This window comes from Callorhinus ursinus, unplaced genomic scaffold (genome assembly GCF_003265705.2).
Source record: "Callorhinus ursinus isolate GAN/ISIS: 27379988/994484 unplaced genomic scaffold, GSC_fseal_2.0 scaffold56, whole genome shotgun sequence".
In the NCBI taxonomy this organism is placed as follows: Eukaryota; Metazoa; Chordata; class Mammalia; order Carnivora; family Otariidae; genus Callorhinus; species Callorhinus ursinus.
Window position 1 is genome coordinate 1,169,724 of NW_027397118.1, and position 20,711 is coordinate 1,190,434.

At 48.3% G+C, this 20,711-nt stretch overlaps 1 long non-coding RNA gene across 2 annotated transcripts in view; it reads left to right on the plus strand.

Moving 5' to 3' along the window:
- Positions 1-606: 606 nt before the first annotated feature.
- The window catches only part of LOC141371097 (uncharacterized), a 36,039-nt gene continuing 15,934 nt past the window's right edge, over positions 607-20,711 (plus strand). For both annotated transcript variants that reach the window (XR_012375735.1, XR_012375734.1), the window contains exon 1: positions 607-840. This is a non-coding gene — a long non-coding RNA (uncharacterized lncRNA). The remainder of the gene's footprint in view (positions 841-20,711) is intronic.

The window sequence follows — 20,711 nt, forward strand, 5'->3', positions numbered from 1 at the left end:
GTGCCAAGTACTCTTCTAAGTTCCTTTAGAGGTTTTCCTCACACCTACCTTATGTGGGAGGTACTATTGTTGTTCCTGCTTAAATCGGAGGAAACTGAGGCAGGATACAAGAGGTAAAGTGACCCCACTAAAGTCACATGCTTATATAAGCAGGGTCTGGGATTTCACGATAGGGAGTTAAACCCCAAAAACTGTACTCTTTGTTGCCAGGCTCTCCTGCCTCTGTATAAAACCAATAACATGACCAGTACCAAGATGGAGAGGATGCTCAGAAGGTAAGATTAGAGGCATTTGTTTTCCAGGTGTATTTGTTCTTTGCTGGGCTTTTAGAATATTCAACGGTAAGTCAGCATTATTTTTGCTATTGGAAAAAAATAATAATTAGATGAAAAAGTTTCCCCACCTTTCTAGTTCATTCTATGGGAACCAGTTCTTGGCTACTCCCAGACCATGCTGACCTCAGTCCTCTCTGCAACCTCACACCACAGGTCCTCCCCGGTATTGCTGAGGACTTCATCATTGGCTAAGGGGTTGGTGGGCGAGATCCATCTCAAGGACATTGCAAGCTCCTCAAGAGAGTGCACACTTGAACAAGGTCAGAGGAATTAAGCGACTTGCCAAAGGGCATGCGGCAGAACTGGGTTTCAAGCCCGGGTCTTCTGACTCCCAGGCAAGGGCTCCCATCTCTACGCTTAGCTGCCTTTCCTTACTTGAAGTCGTTCACATTCACAGACCGTTCCCAATATCCGTGGCTTTTATGTTTTCCTCTTTGGAATCAGTGCTTGCCTGCCAGGAGACCCAGAAAACACCGCATGCCGCTCTTGGGAGCTCAGTAGTCAGGTGAGTATCCATATGCATGCAATCCACCTGGTGCAGACGGGAGATCTCCGTGCTGGGACTCAGGACCCACTGATGTTTCTGACATGGGCTTGCTGGGTGACCGTGAGCTAGCCACCCCACGCTAAGCCTCCACATCCTCATTACACAATGGAGAAGTGAAAAATCCTCCAAGTGTTTTTCTGGCTCTAAAACTCTCTCAGTGATGGTACTTCCTTCCTTCCCTAAGGCTTAGTTCACAGAGATGGGAGTATCTGGAAAATTCAAGAATCGCACAGTGGCTAAGAGTATAGGCTTTGGAGGCCAACAATTCAAGGGCTCAAATCCGAGCCCCTACTTGTGGGACTCGGGGAAACTTTCTTAAGCTCTCTTCATCTCAGTTTCCTTATATCTCAAAAGGGTATAATAAAAACACCTCACTTGCATTGCTGTGAATATAAAACAATTATTAATTAAAGTAATGCCTGGCGCCAAGAAGTGCTTAATAAATATTAGCTCTGTGCCAGGAGCCACTGTTATTATAAAAGCCTCTGTTGCTGAAGAATTTCTAAACTCGTGGGGAGACAAGAAGTGTTCTAAAGTACAGTCTGGGGACAATAAGATTGTATGGCATTCAGCATGAATTTGAGAGTGTGGCACACAGGGTGTTAGAGCTGTAGGAAGCAGAGAAGGGTGCCCTGGAAGGGTTGGAAGGGTTTCTCTAAGGAGGATGTTGACGGGGACGATTTGGCTGGGAAAGAGTGAGTTCCGATGGCAGGGTGTTTTGTGGAGAGCCCTATCCCAGGTGAGAGAAGGAACAGACCAGGTATTGCTGCACTTGGTCATTCTGATCCTTCTTAATCTTTCCTCTGATGTGTCAGACTCTGCATTCAATACCAAGGACACAGAAGAATCAGGCAAATCGGTATTGTAGCTAAGACCATGGGCACTGAGTCAGACACACTTGGGTGAGGGTCAAGCTGTGTGATCCTGGTGAAGCTATGTAACCTCTCTGAGGTTTACTTTTCCATTCTGTAAAATGGGGTGAACAATGGCACCTGTCATGGGGCCATTGTGAGGAATAAATCAAGTGTTGCTAAAAGAAGTCAGTCCCTGGTGAGTGCTGTCTTTAGTATGTTAGGTCTTTAGCGTTGGAAAGTTGTGGGGAACATGGTCTAGATGAGAACTACAGCTCTGTCAGGGAATTGTGCATAACCCAAAGGAAAAATGATCTATGCTGCATCCAGACTTCCCAAACCGTAGGATGGTCCTACACGTGCATAAAAAGGATCCCAGAACAGCGTTACTCAAAGAATGGTCCACACTCCCACACCAGCTCACAAACTCTTTGCCAGAGATCTGTGATGAGACAACTATACAGGCGAAAGTAAGTTTTGGAATTTTTATAGCAATTTTACATTGCTCTAATGTCCAGATGCATGCTTGGTAGACTTGTCTCGTTGAGCAGGGTGTAGATCAGTTCCATTATTATTGCATTTGCATGGTAAACTGCGTGTGGCTCAAGCTGCAAGTTATGTGTTAACCCATGATGGATCGAAAATATTTAAAAATGGTCCTTTGCAACAGATAGTTTGCAAAATACTGTTTTATAGGCAGGCAGAGAACTTTAATTTTGAGTGGGCAGATGCCCTACATGGTTCAAACAGAGAGAATTTAATAGAGGGGATTGATTACACAGACAAGGGAAGATCTGAGACGCCACACAAGGCATGATGCTACAACTCAGACTTTGGCTACATCAGGAAGCCGCTACCACTCCTGGGGCTGAAGAGAAAACAAGGTGATATGTTGCAACATAAAACAAGATTCAGGATGTCCAGAGGGAGCTAGACCCATCGCTGGGCTTCCTGCCAGGAATCAGAGCCACAGAAGAGGCACTGCCATAGATACCACAGGAGAAACGGGAGAGAGAAAGAGATCTACCCTGACTTTCCACCTCCTTCCATCCCCCATTACTCTGCCAGAGCCTTCCGTTGGTTGAACCCCAAAACCAGTTGGCAAGGGAGCTTGGGAATACAGAGAAGGGGAATGACAGTGAATGGATCTTAAACAAATAAGCCAATGACTGTCATGGGACAAGAAACTAGCCAGACAGACATGACCTCCAACTGACTTCTGACCAAGCCAGTGGTGGTTGTGGATTAGGGCGCCTCGCTGGCCCTCTGTCTCTGGGCATTGAGAAGACCCAGTAAGATGATGCTCACTCAAGACTCTTGGTGTTTGGAAGTGTGGGGGAGAAGACAGAATTTCCACATCACTAACCCCAAGGGCAGGATTAAGAAGCACGATTAAAGTCTGTCTCTCTAGGTTATTTTCCCTCCAACCTCCCTCTTGTAACTTCCAAGTGTGTGTGGGGAACCCAAGGAGTCTGTGATGTCCTCCATTTTTTAAATGGAGCTGTTAAAGCCAAAAGATGTGTGCATTATGGAGATTTAGAAGAAAATGGAGAAAGAAAAAGTTTAAACAAAACAAAAAACAAGAGGTTGGGAGACTAGAACACTTGTAAAAAGAACCTGCCAGGCTGGGATGCGGGGAGAAAATTGATATTAATGAAACATCATGAGCGAATTAAGACAGCCAAAGTATTCTCAGATGTCTGTAGGGACTGCTCCTCTCACTGGCTTTTGGAAAAAGTTAACATGTAAAACTTCCTCATAAACACAACTATTTTAAGAATTTCAACTTGGAGACATTCCTGGCTAACATCGCTCATGCAGTTGGGAATACCTTTGATTAATTCCGGCTGGTAATTAGGTTGGAGACTGTTTGTGCCAAGAGCTGCATGAAGGGCGAGGAGGGAAGTCAGGGCACCAGGGGAGAGCCCTCACCTCCTGCCTTCCTGCCCTGAAGTGAGCTGGATGGTTGGTGAGACCAGTAAACTCTGAGACTAGCTCAAGTCATCTGTAAGACTGTCACTGAAACCGCCCTGCGTGTGACTACAGACGACACCAACTGGAGTGTCTCTCCACGTCTCCTTTCTCCGACAACAGCCGCTCCCACCCCTGCAGCCATGTTTCAGTCACGAGATCCCAGCCTTGGATGTAGCTGATTGGCCAGGCGTGGTCACCTGACTAACAGTGAGCCAATCAGATTCTCTCTGCCCAGCGTTCGGAGCTAGCATTTGCAGACGCTAGTCTGTTTCTTTGTGTTACTTAAACCGTGGAAGCGTAGACTTAGGGTGTGTTGGTTGGCTGCGTTTTACAGAGAAGCCAGTTTACAGAGAAAGATGAAGAAGATCCAGAGAAAAGAAATGATTCAAGGCAATGAAACTTGAGAGAGACCCTGGTTATGGGGCCCCGGTTTCCTGTCCTCCATGAGGCCGAGTTTCATGGTCTCTCCTTGGGTGTTCAGAGATGCCTCCCCCGTAGTCGACTTTTTTGTTGCTCGTGCAAGTTTAGGTTTCTGCTTTTTGCCACCGAGACACCAACAGTTTGAGAAAATGATGTTCATTGTGTCATGGCCGAAAATGGCCCCAGTGTCTGCAGGTGAGGCTAATCAATAATACTTTCTTATTACTCACTTCAATTTAGGAAACATCTGTGCAATGCCTCGTAATTCTTTCTTCTATTGGGGGCTGGCAATAGAGAAGTGGGTGAGGACTCTTGTGATTTGATGTCCCCCCCCCGAAGCTGCCCTGACCCAAAACAGCCCCTGCCCACCTGCCTTGGGTCCCACCATAAGAGTCCTTTCACTCTGTAGATCAACATAGGATGCTACATGGTGAAGGATAAAGCCCGTTGTATAGATGACATGACTAAGGCTCAGAGCTTAGTTGACTACTCCTTGAAGCATCTAGCAAAGTTCTGGGCACCGGGTTTGTACTTGGTAAGACCAACTTGTGCCCATGACCCAGCTGTGGTCCCCAGAGGAATAGTCAACTGGGGAAATGACTATCAATGCTTCCCAATACTGACTGCAACTTAGCATGACCGAGGAAGTTTTTTGGAAAAAAAGAATAAGAAAAAGAAATCTGATGCTTGGGCAATATTCCAGACCAACTAAAGCATAGGCTCTGGGTTTGGGACTTGGACATCATTAGTTTTCAAAAGTTCCCAAGATGATTCTAAGATGCAGTCAGGGTTGAGAGCTACTGAGCTGAGTGAATTATGGAGAAAAGGAAAGATTAATTGAACTGGATCTTCATTGTAGAACACTGAGTTTGAACCCCCTGGAATGCCTTGCCTAGGAAGGGTGGGAGAAAGGAGGAAGAAGAAGGTGTACTGGGACAGAAGGGAGTTTAGATACTTCCTGTCATCACTGAGGTCAAACCAACTTGGACTACCTGAAGTTCATCAGTCATTATACTTCATTAATTTGGACTCAAGGTGAGAATTTATACATGTTCTCAAACCATGAGGAAATGGCTTTGTTCAACAGAGGAAAGATGTAAGTAAGACAGGCAGCCCTTTGGCTTGCTTAAGGGAACCAGCCCTAAATACATACACCCACATCCCCACACACCCACACCCACACACCGCCCCCCCCCAACACAGACATGGTGGGTTTGCTAATAATACATTGGATTTTAGTTAGTCATTAAAGTAGGTCCTTGGGGACCTCTATTTGCCAAACACTGTTCCTGGCATATGGTAGAGACTCAATAAATATTTGTTGAATTAATGAATAAATGAACATATTGTCACTGTAGAAGTCACCACGTGCTCTTGGGATTATAGAAGGTTTTGAAAGAAATGTAATATTTGGAGGTCCAAACAAAAATTAGCTGACCTGTCGCTATCTGGAAACTGGGGCTTCATAGGCCAGAAATTCCAGATTTGGGCCAGGCTGTTTCTACTGGTTTGGCTTTCGAGTTTCCCAAGCTCTAAACTATCCCCTCTGTATACTCCAAGGCTGGCTCCAGCCTGGCTCAATTTTGGCCAAGAATAAAAGCGAGTGTGGTGAGGCACATACACCTCACATATGTCCTGCACAGGGGAGGCTACTGTCGTCTCTACTTGGCTCCTCCTCTGGGCGTCACCCCTGCGAGGGGACACACTGAGAGTCCAGGGCTTCTCAGACTTGCCAACCAAAACACAAACAAGGGCAGAGAAGTGTGAGCTCATAATCTCCACAATTGAGGGGCACTCCCCAAGGCCACCAAGGGCAGCAGGGCGGCTAGGAACTAAACTAAACTGTCTCCCCCAAATCCTTTTGTGGAAGCCCAAACCCCCGATGTGACTGTGTTTGGAGATAGGGCCTCTAAGGATGTAAAGTTAAATGAGGGATCGGGATGGTGCCCGATCTTTTAGGATTTGTGTTCTTATAAGAAGAGGTGTAGAGAGTTTCCTCACACTCAAGAGGAAAGGCCATATAAGGACAAAGCTAGAAGGGGGTGCCAGGGCCGTTTTGAAGTTTCTTGAACTATTTAAAAAAAATTTATTCTGATGTAATTTACTTGATAATACAGTCTTTGTTTTACTATTAAAAATAGTTGTTATTTAACATTTTTCCTGGGGCGCCTGGGTGGCTCAGTGGGTTAAGCGTCTGCCTTCGGCTCAGGTCATGGTCCCAGGGTCCTGGGATCGAGTCTCGAATCAGGCTCCCTGCTCCGCGGGGAGTTCTGCTTCTCCCTCTCCCGCTCCCCCTCCCCATAATTGTGATATCTCTCTCTCTCGCAAATAAATAAAATCTTTAAAAAAATTTTAAAAACTAATAAAATAACATTTTTTCCTGAAGTTCCACCCAGTCTTAACCTTATCTTTAATGATCTTTTCAGGTACATGTGCCCCATTTGAAAAGTACATGATGAGCAGAGTTGAGAAGAAGCTTAAGGAATTGTGACCGGAACAGGGAGGGAGGGATCAAACCAAGGTCTTCAGTCTTGAGAAACACCTCATCTCCTTTCAGTAGATCTAAAAATCTTGTACATCCTGGGGACTCTGGTACCTGTCCCCTGAGAGGGCACACGTGGCTCTGCCCTCTGGGCGTCCCATCAGCCAGGTGTCCCCAAACTCTTACTGGTCTTGTGGAAAATAGGATTTATTTTTCAGCTTTTGGTTTTAAGTACCATAACTTGAATTGTGGTGTTTTCAAACCATGTACACCCTTGACACCGTCTCTGCCCTGGAAATGCTGCTAGCCCCACCCAGCCTGCTTCCTTACTTCCTCCTCGAGTTTTGCTGTTGTACGTATATAGCTCCACAAAGCAGAATTCAGCCAGTGGGGATGAGTTACAGGGAGGGAGATTTCAGCATAGAGAGGAAGACATTCTAAAAGTTAGAGCCATCCGAGCCACGGAATGAAATGATGTGGAAGATAGTGAGTCCCCCATGGCTGGGGGTGTGTCAGGAGAGGTGGAGTGACTACTCATGACCAGATGGAGAAGGAGACAGTGCTCTACATGGGTGCCATGTGGAAAGGCCACAGGAAGTTCCCTTTGTCATTTAGGCCTCTCTGGAGGTCTCAGTGCCCTACCAGGAAAAATGAGACTGACCGGCTGTCACCCCCACCACGTACCTCCTGAAAAGGGCTGGTCCATCCCTCCCCGCAGCCTTGCTTTCCTGCCCTAGGCCAGGGGTTGACCACAGGCCAATCTCAAGGCATTTGGTTTGACCAGGAAGTTGCTGCTATTTTTATCTTGCCATCTCTCCGCTACCAAACAAAACCAGGCATTTCACGTGAGAAATGCAGATTTTCAGTTTCTCTGTCAAACTTGGATCTGGGAGCCGGGCCTCGCCTCCCAGCAGGGCACCGTCTGCCTCCCATGCTGACATCCACTCCGGTCACCCGCTCTCCCCTGGTCTTGGACTGGCTTGACACCAGGATCTGAGAGCAAGTAGTTTACTTGGGAGGTGAGCCCAGGACACAGGTGCCATGGGTGGGGATGCAGGACGGGGGGGGGATGAAAACCGATGACGTTCCTATTGTGGGCAGCTAGCGTTGAATTTGCCTGGGGGTCACTATGAGATTCAGCACAGAAAGTGCCTCAGTTTCCCTCCTGAGCGGAGAGGAAGTGGGGTATTTGTCCAGTCCTGGGTGCAGGCTGTTTGAGCAGCGAGAGATCTGGGGGCCAGAGGAAGTGTCGAGGCAGAGAGAGGCCTATCCTAGCAGTGGGAAGGACGGAGTGCAGCCAAAGGGTAAGGCCTGCGTCTGGCTTTGCCACCTCTGCTCTAAGCCATTTTGTCCAGCCCTGACGCAAAAGGAAATGGCCTGCCATGCCCATCTCAGTCGGACTCAATGACTTCTTGGTGCTGGGTTGGCAGGATCACACACGTGTCGGCTTGGGGAGGCCATGAATCCTGGCAAGTTGCTCACTGTTCTGTAAAAGGAAAGCCACCCACCTTGTCCGTCCTTCTCTCCCAAATTCCGCATGGGGCCGACCTTCTCGATGGGGCCAAGGAGAGTACCGGCTCCCTGGATCCACACTTTCTCTTCCTCCCCAACCAGCCAGTCTCAATTTTTCCTTCCGGAACATTTAGCTTCTTCAAGTCCTCTGCTCTTTTGTCCATTCTGAGATGAACCAGCTAACTGGTTTCGGTTGTGAGGTGCAGGGGGATTAATTAGAGGGGAGGGATTGACAGTGTTCTTCTAAGTCAAATCTCCAGGTCTGGGTCATTAAGAATGATGGCTTTTTAAGTACTTCCATCTTTGCTGGCATCCCTTTGCCGACCAGAGGAAGAAGAACAGACACCAGGCAATGGGCCTCCATCTGCCTCCGTGCCCTGCTTCCTGGAACCAAAGGGCTGGCGACAAGATACAGACTGGGAGGGGCAAGTTCTCTGCCAGGCCCTCCCCTCCTGAAGGGAGTTAATCTTCACCATGAACCTGTTGTGTTCCGAGAATCTGTTGTAAACTCTGTGTTGATGGCTTTTGTTTTCAGATTAGAGAGCCTGTTGACAATCTGTCTTCCAAAAGATCTCTGGTTTGGGGCTTTTAAACGTTGAGAACCATGCCCCCAGCCCCTTGGGGATTCATCTTGCCAGAGATGCCAGCCAAGGGTTTGCTTTCCCCCAAGTCTTTGCACACCAGGGCCTGGGCTCAGAACGGACAGCAGCCTCTTCTGGGTCAAGTAAACTTTTTCTGACCCTTTCTCAGCTTGTTCCCCTTTCTCAGATGCTGTAAACTGAGGGTGGGTGAGGCTTGCCCATGAGCTGTGGCCAAGGGTTCCTGCCTTCTGGGGTGTAGTCACACTGAGCTGCGAGGCATGGTGGGAACGGGGCAGGGGCACAAAGACAAGAAACCCAATGCGTGGGCCTTGAGCCATATGGCTTAGAGCATAAGGCTCCTGTGTACCAGCAGGAGCGTCCTTGGGCAAACCACCCAGCTTCACTCTGTCCCTGTTTCCTCATCTGTGAAATGGAAATAATGTTAGAACCTACTTCATGGAGCTCTTATAAAGGTAGGATATATAGGAAAAACTCCTTGCCTGGCACAGTAGTAAGAGCTTGATAAACGAGAGCTGTTTCTGTCTTTTGTCACCATCACCATGGCCATCACCATCACCTGGTTGTTGTCATCAGGGCTTCCAGAAATACTAACTCGGAGCAGTGGACCTTCATAAGGACTGGGTCCCATCCATTGAGAAGAAGCAAAGGTAACTTCTTAAATCATGAAGATTTGGAAATGGGCCTTGAAGAATGGGAAGAAGTTGGACAAGCGGCAAAGTTGTTGGGGGGCGATGGTAGGTCAGGGAAGAGGAAAGGTGGAGGGGGCCAAGGGAGGTGTGGAAGGAGAGATGCCCACATGTGTTCAGAGGTTAGCAAGTCCGAATTGGCTGGAGTGGGTGTAAGAGATGCAGAGATGGGGAAATGAGACAGAAAGGTGGGCCGAGCCTGGCTGAAACGGCAGGGTCAAAGGTTGGGGGCGGGGCACGTGTGGTTGTAAACCAGGATGCTTCTCTGATCAGAGCGGGGAATGGGGAACACTCAGGAAAAGCAAGTCTGCTTTCCAAGAGAGGCCAAACTTCTCAGATAAGGGAATTCTCCCTTGGTCTTAACAAAATGGCCAACATGACCACATGCCTGGATGTTCCATTTGTCAAATTACATCCTTTGCTTCGACAGCAAAGCTGAGGCCCGGTATGAGGTGCCCAGAGTGGGAGAAGTGGAACATTTTATTGGACACTATTGAATTTGTCTAGACCCCTGGAATTCCCCTGGAAGGGGCCATGGATACAGGGTTAATTTACCCTCTGACCCGAAGCCACAAAGTTGATAATCAGCTGCCACAGTCTACGGGAGAGATGAACTTCATTGCGGAGCTGTTCAATAAATCTGCTATTAGCAGGGAAAGTGCTTACATGCACTTAAAAAAAATTAAACAACAAAATAAGAGCCGTTGATTGACAAGGCATCAATAAAGCCGGGCCTGTGCACTGCTGACCTCCCCCACCCCCAGCTGCCAATCTGTGTTTATTAGAAATCTGCTCTATAAATAGCTTGTGGCAGAGAAAACAGTGAGCTGCTAACTATTTAATACTTGGTTCTTGGTTTGCTTTAGTCGATGGCTTGCTACAGCTGAACTGTGGGACATCAGTAGTGAGGGGTTGTTGTCAGGAGGTGGTTAATAATTTTTGACCCTCCACCTCCGAAGCAGAATTGCTGGTTCCCCACTCCAGATCTGTTCTTCCTTTCTGCTGCCCACCTGAACCCCAATTTGTGTTCAGGGCTGCAGTGCACTTTGCTAGGGAAAAAAATGACTCTCCTAGCCTTCTCTGAAGCTAGGGCTGGCCACACAGTTCTGGCCAATGAGACATAGCTGAGGGCTTCTGGGAAAATTTTTGCTGACCCAATCCATGCACGACCTCTTTCTCTTTCTTCCTTCCATTTTCCTCTTGCCTGGAATGTGGCTAGAAGTCTGGAGGACCAGCAGCCACATTGTGACTATGAGGTTACAAGATTGAAGATGAAGGTCCTGGTGATAAGGATGGTGGAGCAAAAAGATGGATACAGTTACAGTCCCTGATGTTGCCGATGAGTCAGTTACAGTTCTAGGATGCCTGTTCATAGCCATTTTGTTGGGTGATAAAAGCAAACTCTTACCTGTTTAAGCTACTGTAGAAGGATTATTTGTTAATTGCAGCTGAATGTGTCCCTGGATGCTAGCCATAGTTTTAATAACCTTACATATATTCATTCATTTACCCCTTGCTACAATCCTCTTAAGTAGGAAACATTATGATTCCCATTTTGCAGGTAAGAAAACTGAGGCCTGAGAAGAGCTGGGGAGGGGAAGAATCAGGACTCTACTACTGGAATGCTGCAATCCGGCCTCCTCACTGGGGCTCTCTCTGTCCCTCTGCTCAGAGAGGAGGCATCACCCCACTACAGGGTCAGCTGAGGATCTGTTCCAGGGTTCCCCGTGTTTCTCATCTCACCCTCTGGATGCAAGAGCGTACCAGGAATGCCTGACAGAAACAAATCACAACAAAACTAAACATCCGAGTCTCATAGCATGCATCGTGCAAAAACGGGGAGGAAAGATTGATTACAGAATGTTGGATCTCAGCTCCAATCGATATTTCATCAGCTTAAGAAATGAAGGCCCTCCAGGAGCCCTCCCTCTCATGAGGCAGAGAATGCGGTAGGAAGGAAGTTCGAGCCTCATACTTTATCTCTCCCTCCCCTCGCAGACATTTCTCCCCCCTCTGGAGACATAGCACAGGCTCAGACACACATCTCTTTGCTCTTTCCGCTCAGGATCTGACTAGAGAATCGTGCCATCTCAAGGCTACAAGGGACTTTAGGGGTCATCTAGCCCACTCCCAATTCAGAAATGCTAATAACAGGGGCACCTGGGTAGCTCAGTGGGTTCAGGGTCTGACTCGTGATTTTGGTTCAGGTCATGAGCTCCGGGTCATGAGTTTAAGCCCTGTGTCTGGCTCCATGCTCAGCAGGGAGTCTGCTTGAGATTCTCTCCCTCTCCCTCTGCCCCTCCCCCCACTTGTGTGCGTGTGCTCTCTCTCTCTCTAATAAATAAATCTTTAAAAAAAAGAAATGGTAATAATTGCAATGAGATTAGTTCGCATATAATAAGCACTTACTATGTAATGGGTACTCTGCTGATCGCCTTATGTATGTATTTCTCTTGACCATCTTAGGAGGTTGGTACTACAGATATCTCCAGCTTCAGAGGAGAAAATGAGGTACAGAGAGTTTAAGTAACTTGCAAGTATATAGAAATTAAGTGTATTCCTCAGCATTGCACCAGGTCTGTAACAAATAAGCCCCCAAATGTTAGTGTTTAGCATAGTAGAAATTCACCTGTAGACCCCTCAACACTCCAGTGCTGGTGTCTCTGGTCACTGAGTGGTTTCCTCTACATGGTGCTTTGGGGACCCAGGCTCCTTCCATCTTGTAGCTCTGCTATCCCCTGGGCCCTCATCTCTGTCGACCACACCCATCCAGTGGAAGGAGAGAGAGAGAGCGAGCGCGCACAGAGAAGGCACACTCCCTTCCTTGGAATCTTGGTCCACCAGGGATGTGCAACGCCACCTTTCATATCCCACTGATGAGAACTAGGGATGTAGCCAAAACCAGATGGAGACAAAGGTAGACACTTCTCGGGGACACTTCTGCAGTGTGGAATGAAAGGGATGGATTTGGATACAACTCGTCACCTATCATGGTAAGTCCTCCCTGAAGATAGGAGGAAGGGGGAAGGAGAAAAAGTGGGCCCTGCAATGTCATCCGTCTCCTTTAACCAAGAATGCAAAAGCTTTTGTAGGACCCCCCCCACCCCCTCCAGCAGACTACTACTTAGGTCTCATTGGCCAGAACTGGCTCATTGGTCCATCCCCAGCTGCAAAGGAAGCTGGGAGAACAATAGGATTGCCGTGATTAGCTTACATGCATCATGTCCCATCACCTGGGACTGAGTACATTGCCTTCTGGAGCTAAAGCAGTGTTCAATTAGCAAGGAACAAGGAGAGGAGGTGGCTATTGAGTTACCAGGTACTTGAGTCAATCACAGACTCATTTATTCAAAATCTATTCCACAAATGTTGACTGAGCACCTGCTCTATGCCAGGCACTATGCTAGTTTTGAGGAGGGTCATTTTTTCTATTGTCCAAGGCCATCCTGCCTCCCACCCAACAGTGCATGAAACTGCCCTCAGCAAAGTTATCAGGAAGCTCCACGGGGACAAATCCCAAAGACACCTTCCATGGATCTTCCAGGACCTCGTGGGCCCATAGACGCTTTTGCCAAATTAAGATCATCGCCCTTCTTGGGGGTGGCTGGGAAGTAATCCCCGGGCCGTAGGGTCACACGTGGAAATAGCCTGCCCACCTGTGGAGGTGTTTCCCCAGTGACTCCATCAGCAGGAGGGACGACGGAGAGCCAGGAGCCTTACCCGCCAGGCACCCCTCTGCCCGGCTCCCTGGAGGGGAGCTGGGCCCTAGGGCCCTTTTCCATCATTTCTGATGACTGAACCAAGTTCATGTTCAGAATGTATATAAAGTTATTTGGGCCAAATTTCCATGTTAACTGTTCAGATCAGAAATGCTCGATGTCAGTTAAATTTGGTTAGATTACAAGACAGCAGAGTCAAGATCAAGAACATGTGGCCTGATTTGATTTAACCCAGAGAAGAAATGCCTTTTCCCTTCTGCTCAGCTATAACATTATACATATAAAGATACATACGTGCTTGCTCTCTCTGCCAGAAATGTCAACTGCTTTTGATCTCTCCCTTTAGATATTAAAGTTTCCCCTGCTCACCCCTCTGCTTGGCGGGCCCCTTAAGGGCTTTCAAACCAATAAACAAGCCTGGAGCTGTTGAGAGGGTGGAAGCTGTTTGCCTTTTGAGCTGGAGCCCCGTGGCCCAAAGGTCGTGTTTAATCAGCCTCAAGGTTTTGGTTAACACTGACTTGGAGTTTAAAATAGCATTTCAATAACTTCAGCCTCCTCCTGCTCCCCCATCAGCCCAGGGAGGAGGGAGACAGAGGCCCCTGGCTTTCGGGGTTTGTGTGTTTGTTGTGAAGGTTTTGAAGCAAATGAGCTGTGCTTGGCCGGTGGCCACGGTGGAGAGCTGCCCTCCTCGGCCACCTCGGGGAGGGGCCTGGCCAGGACCCGGTGCTGAGTGCCCCCCCCCCCCCCCCCCCGGCCATCGGACTGATTGTGTAGCAGAACGCAGGCTGGAGATTGCATTTCCTTCTCGTCTCCTGCTCTGACTGTAAAGATGGATAATGCTCTTAAAAGAGGCCATGGGGGCCCCCCTTGCGTCGATTCTCAGTTCGGCCCTCGATCGTGAGCGAAGAGTGAAAGTAGAGGCGTTGCAGTCTTACCTACAAGCTGTTTACAAACTCACCCGAGACTGAAGAGGGTCTAAAGCCCCCATGGTTCTTCCTTCCCTGGGAAAGGAAATCCACAAAGCCTCCTACGATGGGAGTTGGGCTGCTTCTGCACTCTCTGGTTTTCCTCCCTACCTCTTAACCTTCCCTCTCTAGGATCCTGGTCCTCCCATAGTGGTATCATCTATCGCTCCTCCCTGGGAACCTGGGAGTGGACAGGCTCCATCGAAGACAAATAGCTTTGGCTCCTCCTAATGGAGTCTGCCTATTAAAGCATTCGTTCGATGCTTCATTAGACTTAGAAATCGCCTCCCGACCTCATGGGCCGATCGCCAGCATGGCATCCAATAGCTCAGCCAGCCTGTAGTGATCAGGATGGGCTAGGTCATGCCGCAGTGGCAAGGTAACCTCGTCTGAACCCAACAGGAGCTCGTTTGTCACCCATGAAAAGTCCTCTGCAGATGAAGGGGCTCTCGGGGGTGGGGGGAGGCTCCTGGTCCCCACGCACTGACTTTGTGATCCCAACAGCTTGCACTGTCTCAACACGCATGGCTCCATGATCACGGAGGAAACAACTAGAAGGTTGAGAATCAGCTTTCAAACGCTAACACTCATCACTTCGGCTCATTGCCCAGCACTAATCACATGGCCCTACTCACATGGCAAGGGGTCTGGGAAATAGGAGGCAACATGTGGATGTTAGGGGAGCAGGAAGTCCTCCATCACCACCCAGCCCACCTCCTGTGTCTCAGAACCCTGGCGATCCCTGAGAGGACTCATGGACTCTTCTCCTTCTATGGGGAACTCCCTTCTGAGCCTGTTGTTAGGGCCGGACCGGGAGATGACAGAATCCTGAAGCAGAGGATGGAAGAATCATCTCTATCATCATCATTATAATCATCATCTTCATCATCATCATATTTATTCAGTGTTTTCTATATGCCAGGCATGTGCTTAAATTTTTCATGCATTGTCTCATTTCCTCCTGTCAGTGGCCCTCTGAGGAAGTTGTTATGAATTCCTTGTTTATTGCCACATTAGCTGAGGCTCGGAGAAATTAAATGATTTGCCTGAGTCTCTCTGTCCATAGCTGGCAGAGCTCAGGCCATCAGACCCCCAAGTCCACTCTGCTACATGCAGGTCCCTGGTCCCCCAAGCCCTGGGCTGTGCAGGAGTCTACTCAAAGGGGTCATTGTGCCTCAAAGTGGGGATCCTTTGCAGCTTCTCTTGCTGAAGCTGATGGTGGCCAGCCCCAGCGAACTCCAGACCGCTGCTCACCTGGAGACCTTGTTCCTCAGGAGATTTGGGGCCTCATCAGTCATGTCCCTTCCGTGGGCCCAGCATCTCCGGAGTTAGGTGCTTATTGACTGGATGCTCCAATCTGCCCCAATATCTGGAGGATTTGGCCGAGGCTGTCACTGGGGCCCGTGGACCTCAGGCGAACTGTCCTGGTGTGCAAGCAGTAGCTGTGGGCCAACCCACAAGGCCCATCTCCCAACAGGGGACAGGGGGTTCCCCGACCTGGGGAGATGAGCCATCTCCCAAGGGCTCTCCCCTGTGACAGCCTCCCCTGCAACTTGATGGAAGGTTGTTTTTGTTCTCCATGAGGCTAGACAAACGGGGACTTATTAGAATCTGACACACTGCTAAGTAATCCAGGGTGTGGGGTTTTGCATGGCCAAATCCTGACCCAGGCCCCAGGAACTGGGTATGCATCTCGGGGCAGGGGGGAAGCTAATCAGGTGGGGCAAGGGTCTTTTAGTCGGGTAGCTACTGGTGGTGCCAGGCACTGTGTCCAGCCCAGAAAGAGGGATGAAACAAGCCCTCTTGCACTTGAGGAACTTCCAACCTCCTGTAGGTAGACAGACAAATCATCCCAAGAGAGGGGGAAACTGCTATAGTCGAAGGAGGTACAAAATATGATGGGACCCAGGTGGCAGTCACCTTCCGTTCTTCAGGAAGGCTTCCATGGGGAGGTGATAAGGATTCTGAAGGGTTTGGACTGAGGTGGTCAGGGTAAGGGGAGAACATTCCAGGCAGAAGGCCCAGCATGTGCAAAGGCCCGGGAGTTTAGAACTGGGTGATATATCCTGAGAATGTTAATTTGCCCAACATGGCTATAACATTGGGTACAGGGCATGGGAGGGGACAGGAATGGTAGGATATTTCTGCCTTCGGGTGGATTCTGGGGTAAATTCACAGCCCAGGTGGCATTTGACTCGGGCCCTCCTGGAGGTTGAACAAATGTGGAGATTTGGAAATGAAGGCTTACCCTGGGCCTGTGAAGGGGGACAGAGCCTGTGTGAGGGAGAAAGAGGGGCTCCAGGTAGCGTGTATTATTTCCCATTGCTGTGTAACCAAGTACCACAAACGTAGCAGATTGAAGGCCATGCATGTATTAGCTGACAGGTCTTTGAGTCAGGAGTCTGAGCTCTCTGCTCAGAGTCTCACCAGCTGGAATGGATGTATCTGGGGCTGCCATTCTTGCCTGGGGTCTGTGGTTCTCTTTCAAGCTCTCCAGTTGTTGGCAGAACTTATTTCCTTGTGCCTGTTGGACCCAGGTCACTGGATCCCTGATAGCTATGGGTAGGGGGCTGCTTTGGGCTCCGATAGGTGCCCCTCTCCATGGGCAGTTCCCAGCAAGGATGCTTGCTTTCTCCCAGGCCAGTGTTCGGGAAGTCTCTGACTTCCCCTTCAGCAGCCAGTGGGAGAAAACTCTGCTTTTTAAAGGGCTCCTGTGGTTAGGTCAGCCTCATCCCGATAATCTCTATTTTAAGTGCGACTGATTTGGGACTTTAATCCCATCGGCAAAATCCTGACATAGTGACTCACAGGTCCTAAGGACAGGAGGCACGGCATACCATGTAAGGCCACATGGGAAAGACACCAGGGTGGCCAGGAGGCAGTTGTCGAAACATCATAATATACAGAAAATTAAAAAATATACATATATGCAATACACAGGCTTAAATACACAGTAGCCACTACTTAAAAGTGGGTAGTGAAAGCTTAGGACAGTCCAGCCACATGATCGGGGCACCCCCGTTTTCCACAGAGTGGGGAGGTGAGGCCCAGGCACATTAAGTTTTGTGTAGGCTCAGAGTCGATAAGGAACAGAGGGAAACTTGACCTGTGATTTTGTACTTGTTCCCGCAGGCCCCTATACCTCTCTCCTCTCCTGTGTACCCTTCCAGAAAAGAGACTCAAGCCTTCTTGTCCAGAAAAAAGACCCCAAACTCCCTCCCAGTGTATACCTGAGGACTGGATGTACAACTCTGTCTGACAAGGAAGGAATGGGGCAATTCTTTTTTTTTTTTTTTAAGATTTTATTTATTTATTTTAGAGAGAGAGAGAGAGAGAGCACGAGCGGGGAGGAGGGGCAGAGGGAGAGAGGGAAGCCCAAGCAGGTTCCACACCTAGCATGGAACACGATGCGGGGCTCGACCTCACAGCTCTGAGATCATGACCTGAGCTGAAACCAAGAGTCGAGGCTTAACCGACTAAGCCACCCAGGTGCCCCGGAATGGGGCAATTCTTAACCCAAAAGACAGGCCAGTGCTTAACTCCAAGGAGTGACCTGCCAAGCCTGCAGTTGGTTGAAGGCCAAGAGGGAAGGGGAGAACTTTCAGAGGAGAGGAGGGAGCCTGGCCAGCACTCCTGAACCATTGCTCACCTCCTTGGGGCTCCCCTAAACCCCCACCTAAACTGAGGCCCTGACATGTTCCCTTTGTTTCTGAACCTGCTTTCTTTCCCTACTCCCGGTCAGCTCCATTTTCCAGGAATATTTCAGTGAGTCCATAGGACATGAGGGACAAGTCTCTGGTGGTTAGTGTTCTGACTGTGCTATTGTTTGAGGCCACACCTTGGGCTCCTCAAAGGGCCTAGGTCAGAGGGATTCACCAGAAAGCACCCTGTGGACACAGCCTGGAAAAGGAAGCCCCCACCCCCGGCCCTCACCCGCTGAGCAAGCCCCATCGGTAGAGGCAGGCGTGAGCTTCCAAACCCGGGCGGAAGGGAGCTTGCAATATTCCCTCTGAGCACGTGGAAACAGATGCTTCTGAAAGCCTGTGGATTACTTGCCTGGCACGTGCAACCTGCTAATTAAGTTTTACTATTTACCTCTGGAAAGAGAAGGGGTTTCCTGGGCTCTGGAGAGGGCCTGAACCCTCCCTTCTCTTCTTTCTGTCCCCGACTCCCTTCAGGCCTGGAAACCTTCTGGCATTGGGAGGGCAGGTGGGTAAATCATTGGGGTCTGGAGAAGGGGAAACATTACATAAGCCCAGCCTGTGGGTGCCCCTAGGGGTAGGGGGCAAGAGAAGGAAGTCATTCAGCCCTGGCTAATTCTTCTAGCTACTTGACCTTGGTCTCTCAGAAGGTCATTTCCCCTCACTCCTAAATTGGGGGAATTAATCACATTTCCCTCTGAGGGTCTCTGGGAGGATTAGCGGAGAGGGTGTTTGTGTGGGAGGATCTGCTAAATACCCACCCAATGTCCATTTTCCCCTTCCTTGTTACCCACAGGCTCAACGTTCTTTTTTCTTTTAAATAATTTTTTATTGTTATGTTAAGCACCATACATTGCATCGTTAGTTTTTGATGCAGTGTTCCATGATTCATTGTTTGTGCATAACACCCAGTGCTCCACGCAGAATGTGCCCTCTTTAATACCCATCACCAGGCTAACCCATCCCCCCACCCCCTCCCCTCTAGAACCCTCAGTTTGTTTTTTCAGAGTCCATCGTCTCTCATGGTTCGACTCCCCCTCCGACTTACTCCCCTTCATTCTTCCCCTCCTACTATCTTCTTCTTCTTTTTTTTCTTAACATATATTGGATTATTTGTTTCAGAAGTACAGATCCGTGATTCATCAGTCTTGCACAATTCACAGCGCTCACCATAGCACATACCCTCCCCAATGTCTATCACCCAGCCACCCCATCCCTCCCACCCCCACCACTCCAGCAACCCTCAGTTTGTTTCCTGAGGTTAAGAATTCCTCATATCAGTGAGGTCATATGATACATGTCTTTCTCTGATTGACTTATTTCACTCAGCATAACACCCTCCAGTTCCATCCACGTTGTTGCAAATGGCAAGATCTCATTCCTTTTGATGGCTGCATAATATTCCATTGTGTATATATACCACATCTTCTTTATCCATTCATCTGTCGATGGGCATCTTGGCTCTTTCCACAGTTTGGCTATTGTGGACATTGCTGCTATAAACATTGGGGTGCACGTACCCCTTTGGATCCCTACATTTGTATCTTTGGGGTAAATACCCAGTAGTGCAATTGCTGGATAGTAGGGTAGCTCTATTTTCAACTGTTTGAGGAACCTCCATACTGTTTTCCAGAGGGGTTGCACCAGCTTGCATTCCCACCAACAGTGTAGGAGGGTTCCCCTTTCTCCACATCCCCACCAACATCTGTTGTTCCCTGACTTGTTAATTTTAGCCATTCTGACTGGTGTGAGGTGGTATCTCATGGAGGTTTTGATTTGGATTTCCCTGATGCCGAGCGATGTTGAGCACTTTTTCATGTGTCTGTTGGCCATTTGGATGTCTTCTTTGGAAAAATGTCTGTTTGTGTCTTCCGCCCATTTCTTGATTGGATTATTTGTTCTTTGGGTGTTGAGTTTGAGAAGTTCTTTATAGATTTTGGATACTAGCCCTTTATCTGATATGTCGTTTGCAAATATTTTCTCCCATTCTGTCGGTTGTCTTTTGGTTTTGTTGACTGTTTCTTTTGCTGTGCAAAAGCTTTTTATCTTGATGAAATCCCAATAGTTCATTTTTGCTCTGGCTTCCCTTGCCTTTGGCGATGTTTCTAGGAAGAAGTTGCTGCGGCTGAGGTCAAAGAGGTTGCTGCTTGTGTTCTCCTTTAGGATTTGGATGGACTCCTGTCTCACGTTTAGGTCTTTCAACCATTTGGAGTCTATTTTTGTGTGTGGTGTAAGGAAATGGTCCAGTTTCATTCTTCTGCATGTGGCTGTCCAATTTTCCCAGCACCATTTGTTGAAGAGACTGTCTTTTTTCCATTGGACATTCTTTCCTGCTTTGTCAAAGATGAGTTGACCCTAGAGTTGAGGGTCCATTTCTGGGCTCTCGATTCTGTTCCGTTGATCTATGTGTCTGTTTTTGTGCCAGTACCATACTGTCTTGATGATGACAGCTTTGTAATAGAGCTGGAAGTCCGGAATTGTGATGCCGCCAGCTTTGCTTTTCTTTCTCAATATTCCTCTGGCTATTCGGGGTCTCTTCTGGTTCTATACAAATTTTAGGATTATTTGTTCCATTTCTTTGAAAAAGGTGGATGGTATTTTGATGGGAATTGCATTGAATGTGTAGATTGCTCTAGGTAGCACTGACATCTTCACAATGTTTGTTCTTCCAATCCATGAGCATGGAACGTTTTTCCATTTCTTTGTGTCTTCTTCAATTTCTTCATGAGTATTTTATAGTTTTCTGAGTACAAATCCTTTGCCTCTTTGGTTAAATTTATTCCTAGGTATCTTATGGTTTTGGGTGCAATTGTAAATGGGATCAACTCTTTGATTTGTCTCTCTTCTGTCTTGTTGTTGGTATATAGGAATGCCACTGATTTCTGTGCATTGATTTTATAGCCTGCTACTTGACTGA